The sequence below is a fragment of the Schistocerca gregaria genome, chromosome 1 (assembly GCF_023897955.1).
Source record: "Schistocerca gregaria isolate iqSchGreg1 chromosome 1, iqSchGreg1.2, whole genome shotgun sequence".
NCBI classification, from domain to species: Eukaryota; Metazoa; Arthropoda; class Insecta; order Orthoptera; family Acrididae; genus Schistocerca; species Schistocerca gregaria.
In genome coordinates, this window is record NC_064920.1 from 786,936,373 (window position 1) to 786,942,372 (window position 6,000).

Here is a 6,000-nt window from a genome sequence, read left to right on the forward strand (position 1 = left end):
TTTACTTGGTGACTTTATCCGTTTCCGAGAGTTACCCTAACTGTACACGTCATGTAGGCCTACGCACGAAAAATAGGATGTGAGTCGAAAACGTACTTTATAAAATAAACCTAACAATGAGATATACGCTGTAAGGTATCTCCGCTATCGTCAGAAGGGTTCTTGGAACCCCATTTTGTGGTGCTGAAGCACAAGCAAAAATTTTTGTACACATAAAATCCAGTCTGAGGGGTAAAATTAGTTTTGGATTATTTCAGTTTCACGTAAGTAAACTCTCAAAATTTGACTGGCCCACAAAAGTTCTTTTCATATGAGTAACATGCCCTGCTGTCGCAGGAAAAAGAAGGGAATAGTGGGAAAATGCTCATATCGCAGCACAAAAAAGGCGAATACGCTCCAGTCTAAAAGACTCTAAAAAGGGGGTGCCACCCTAATCATTCTAGCTTCCTCAGCAACCTTTTAAAATTTTCCCAGAAATTTTGGCGTTAAACATACTCGCGCTTTTTTGTCCTGAAAGAGAAAGCGACAATGGCATTGGGAGAGGAATTAAGAGACGTTAGTGAGAGCCAATGATAATGAGAGACAGAGTCTATAACAGAGACGGTGAAGACGAGAGAGGTAGTGACTGTGAGAAGAGACAGCAGCAGTGGGAAGGAAGGAATGAGATATTATCAGTAACAGAGAGCAAGAGAGAGACAGTGACAGTAGACAGTAGTTGTAGCACAGAACGCAGGTGTCTGGCTGTGAGAAGGGAGAGAGTGACAGAGAGACACAAATAAATAATAACAATGAATTGGACTGAATGAATGAGTGAGAGTGGGCAAGTAGGAGCGGGTGGTTATGAGTGACTTACAGCGACGTATTAGTGGGTGTGAACGAGTTAGAGGAGCTTGTTAAAAATAGCGCGAATGTATCCGCATGCCACAATTTTTAGAAAAATTTTAAAAGTTCTAAGGGAGATGGAAAGAGGTAACTGGTACCCCACATTTCGGTCATAGTCTTTTAAAAAGGGGCATATTCGTCTTTCTTGTGCTGCTCCGATAGTGGCACCTTTTCGCTGGGGCATTCGATATACATAAACTGTTTGTACACTGAAGCGGCAAAGATACTGTGTAACGTCCCCTTAGAAAAATTATACATGAATGTGCTTAAACTGACACACAATACTTTTTTTTTAGCGCAAAGCAATCCGACTTTCAATAATACCTACAAAAGAATGGCCCTGACTAACATTAACCTGTGCCTTTCACAAATCATTTACCTCACAAAAAACTTCGTTACTCGAACTACTGCAATACAGCGAGCGCCACAACTGCCACCTAAATAAAAGATTCAAACTACTGAAGGCACTAACTACTGATAGGTATAGTTAGCAAATGAAAGATTTTGATAGAGAACAAACAATGTATCTACCTTAATAGTGTTCAAAAGTCATAATATATATAGCAGTTCATGACATCCATTCTTACAAATGTACTGTTTCTGATGGACACACGTTCAGAGTATCCGCTCTCAAAAATCCGCCATCTCACTTCCCCACATCCACCACTGCTGGCGGCTCACCTCCAATTGCGCAACGCTACGCGCTGTTAACAGCCAACAGCCCAACACTACAATAGCGAATATTACAACAATGCCACCCAGCCACAGACTGCACACAGCACAGCCAGTGATTTTCATACAGAGCGCTACGTGGCGTTACCAATATAAAAAACTAAACAGCCTACTTACAACTGGTACAGGCATGCGTATTCAGATACAGAGACATGTAAACAGGCAGAATACGAAGCTGCAGTCGGCAACAAGTGTCTGTCGCAGTTGTCAGATCTGTTACTGCTGCTACAACGGCAGGTTATCAAGATTTAAATGAGTTTGAATGTGGTGTTATAGTCTGCGCACGACCGATGCGGCACAGCACCTCCGAGGTAGCGACGAAGTGGGGATTTTCTCGTACGACCATTTCACGAGTGTGGTGTGAATATCAGGAACCCGGTGAAACATTAAATCTCCGATATCGCTGCGGCCGGAAAAGATCCTGCAAGAACGGGACCAGCGACGGAAGTGCAACCGTTGCTGCAGGTTTCAATGCTGGGCATCAACAAGTGTCAGTTTGCGAATCATTCAACGAAACATCATCGATATGGGCTTTCGGAGCTGAAGGCCAACTGGTGTACACTTGATGACTGCACGACACAAAGCTTTACGCCTCGCCTGGGTCCGTCAGCACCGACATTGGACGGGTGATGACTGCAAACATGTTTCCTGGTCGGACGAGTCTCGTTTCAAATTGTATCTAGCGGATGGATGTGTATGGGTATGGAGACAACCTCATGAATCCATGGACCCTGCATGTCAACAGCGAACTGTTCAAGCTGGTGGAGGCTCTGTAATGATGTATATGTGCATTTGGAGTGATATCGGACCCCTGATACGTCTAGATACGACTCTGACAACAGACACGTATCTAAGCGTCCTGATGATCACCTGCATCCATTCATGTCCATTGTGCATTCAGACGGACCATCTCTTTGGGCACAGCCGAAGCTAATTTTACATCTGAAGACTTCTCTGCACTCGGAATGACATACTGTGTTTTATTTGTTAAAAATTCATTGATAAAATCACACGGTAGGTCTGATATGCCGTACTCTCGTATTTTGTTCATGAGGTAGCAGTGCGAAACAGTACCGAACGCCTTCGGGAAGTAGAATTACATGGCATCTACCACTTTTTCGGTCTCGTGGACGAACAGAGCGAGCTGGGTTTCACACGATAGTTATTTTTAGAACCCATGTTGATTCCTACACAGGTTTTCGATCTCCAGAAATGTTAGAATATGTGAGAATACAACATTTTCCAAAATTCTACCATAGACTGGCGTCAGGGTTGTAGGCTTATAGTTTTGCGCGTCTGTTCGACGACCCTTCTTGGAAATGGGAATGAGTTGTGCTTTTTTCTGATCACTAGTAACGATTCACTCCCCTAGAGAGGCTGCTGTTAGAAGAGGGGCCAATTCGTTCACATACTCTGTATCGAATAGCACTGGCATCCCGTCGGGTCCAGTAGCCTTTCCTCTGCTGAGTAATTTCATTTGCTTGTCTATCCCAGGGTCACTTATTGTGATATCAGTCATTTCATCAATAATTCTGCTATATAATGGAGGAACTACAGTGTGAGCTTCTTCTTTGGAACACTTTTGGAGAAAGATGTTTGGACCTATTCTGTCTCATCCTGTTTCACTACCACCATGGTCACACAGTGGCTGGACAGGTGGCTTTGGTCCCTTTACTGATTTAACGTGAGACTTTCCGTCAAGTAGGTAGACAGAATTTGGGTTCCGAATTAGTTGAACGCTTTATGCATAGTCCTTCTTATCCTACTCTTCACATCGTTTAATTTTTGTTTGTCTGTGAAGCTTCGGCTACGTTTAAATTCGTAGTGAAGTTCTCCTTGCTTTCGTAGCAGAATTTTAACACGGTTGTCGAACCACCGTGGGCCTTTTCCGTACCACACGGTTTTTCTCGGCACGTAATCGTGTAAAGCGTATTGTACGATACTTTTGAACTTTGTCTATTATGCTCATCATTGTCAGTGCTGGACACGAACTTTTCTTATTGACCTGTCAGAAAGCGGCACGTGTTACCGAGTTACCGGACTTTTGAGCCGCTACTTCTCATTCTAGCAGCTCTTCAGTAGGCCACACGAGGCTAAGTTCACCCCTTACCAGCCTTACCACCAGAGATAAAATCTCTAACAGTTCTGGAAATCGAACCCGCGTCCTCCGTATGGCAGCCATTTACGCTCATCACTCAGCTACGGAGGCGGACACTTACACTTCCTGATAAAAATATCCTGACACCCCTGTATAATGGGAAACTGACCACTAGATTTCACTAGGGGCGGCTGAGCGGGGTAGCGTGCGGTCTTAGGCGCCTTGCCGCGGTTCCCGCGGCTCCTCCCCAGTCTGAGGTTCGAGTCCTCCCTCGGGCACGAGTGTGTGTGTTGTCCTTAGCGTAAGTTAGATTAAGTAATGTGTAAACGTAGGAACCGATGACCTCAGAAATTTGGTCCCATAGGAACTTACCACAAATTTCCAAATTTTTCACTAGAGGCGGACTCGCCAGTTTCAAAGGAATCGGAGAGTACTGGGTTTTCGGTAGAAAATCAGTAACAGCAGAATGGGACTGTCAGAAGAACTCAGTGACCTCCAACGTGGACAAGTCGTTGGATGCTACCTGAGTAACAAATCCGCCAGTGACATTTCGATCTGTCTAATGCTGCCCAAGTCGACTGTTGGTGATTTGGTCGTGAATTGGGAACACGGAGAAGCAAGCATAGCTAAACCAAGACAAGGCAGACCTCACGTACTGACGGACGGGGATCATCGAGAATTGCAGAGGGTAGTACTAAAAAATGGTATGCAATCACCGGGCCGGCCGGAGTAGCCGAGCGGTTCTAGGCGCTACAGTCTGAAACCGCGCGACCTCTACGGTCGCAGGTTCGAATCCTGTCTAGGGCATGGATGTGTGTGATGTCCTTAGGTTAGTTAGGTTTAAGTAGTTCTAAGTTCTAGGGTACTGATGACCTCAGATGTTAAGTCCCATAGTGCTCAGAGCCATTTGAATCATTTTGAGAAACAATTACTCGTGAGCTCCAAAGTACTGCCAGCAATCCAGCTAGCACAGTCACTGTACGTAGATAGTTACAAAGAACGGACTACATGGTCGAGCAGCTACTAATAACCCCACAAATTTCTGTAGTCAGTGCTAAACGACCCTTGATGTGGTGTAAAGACCGTTCTCACTGGATAGGAGGTGACTGCAAATGAATGATTTGGAGTGATAAACCACGCTGTACCAAGTGGCGATGAGACAGAAGGATCTGGATTTGGCGAATGCGTAGAGAACGTTACCTGCCGTCAGATGTAATGCGAAATCTGGTGTACTGGGAGGTGGTGTTATGTTATGGGGGTATTCTTAGAGGTTAGGATGCGGTCTCCTTATTGCTTTTAAGCAAGCATTAAATGCAGAAGAATATGAACACATTTTACAGCCTCATTTTTCGACTCAGCTAGTGAACCAGTTAACACAAGGCCACTACTGCAATACTGAATATTACTGTAAATATGAATGTAAAGAAAAGTAGGAATATATTCACGTCTAGCAAAATCCATAGGAGACATTTCAGAAAAAAAAAGAGAAAAGAAAAAAAGGTTCAAATGGCACTGAGCACTATGGGACTTAACTTCTGAGGTCGTTAGTCCCCTAGAACTTAGAACTACTTAAACCTAACTAACCTAAGGACATCACACACATCCATGCCCAAGGCAGCGGTCGTGCGGTTCCAGACTGTAGCGCCAAGAACCGCTCGGCCACACCGGCCGGCAAACTGCTGAGGTCATCGGTCCCTAGGCTTACACATTACTTAATTTAACATAAACTAGCTTACGCTAAGGACAACATACACATCCATGCCCGAGTGAGGAGCCAAAACTCCGACGGAGGTAACCGGGCGAGCTGTGGCAAGGCGCCCCTGGCCGCGCGGCTACACAGCGCACCAGAAGACTATTTGAAATGAGGTGAAAAACAATGGCTCTGAGCACTATGGGACTCAACTGCTGTGGTCATTAGTCCCCTAGAACTTAGAACTACTTAAACCTAACTAACCTAATGACATCACACACATCCATGCCCGAGGCAGGATTCGAACCTGCGACCGTAGCAGTCGCACGGTTCCGGACTCCGCGCCTAGAACCGCGAGACCACCGCGGCCGGCGAAATGAGGTGAGTAGAGACTGTTAAGAAACGGGAGATGGAATGTTTCAACAGACAGTTATGTCGTCAAAATGGAGAGAAGTAAGAAGAAAGTGATTTCCAGGCAAATATGCGGAAGACATTGCTCCTGAGATAGACAGTACTCCATCAACTGTCTACTGTAAAGGAATGCAGAGGAAGATACTGGGAGTGGTGTCGGAAAATAGTTGTGAAAAGTATAGGCACG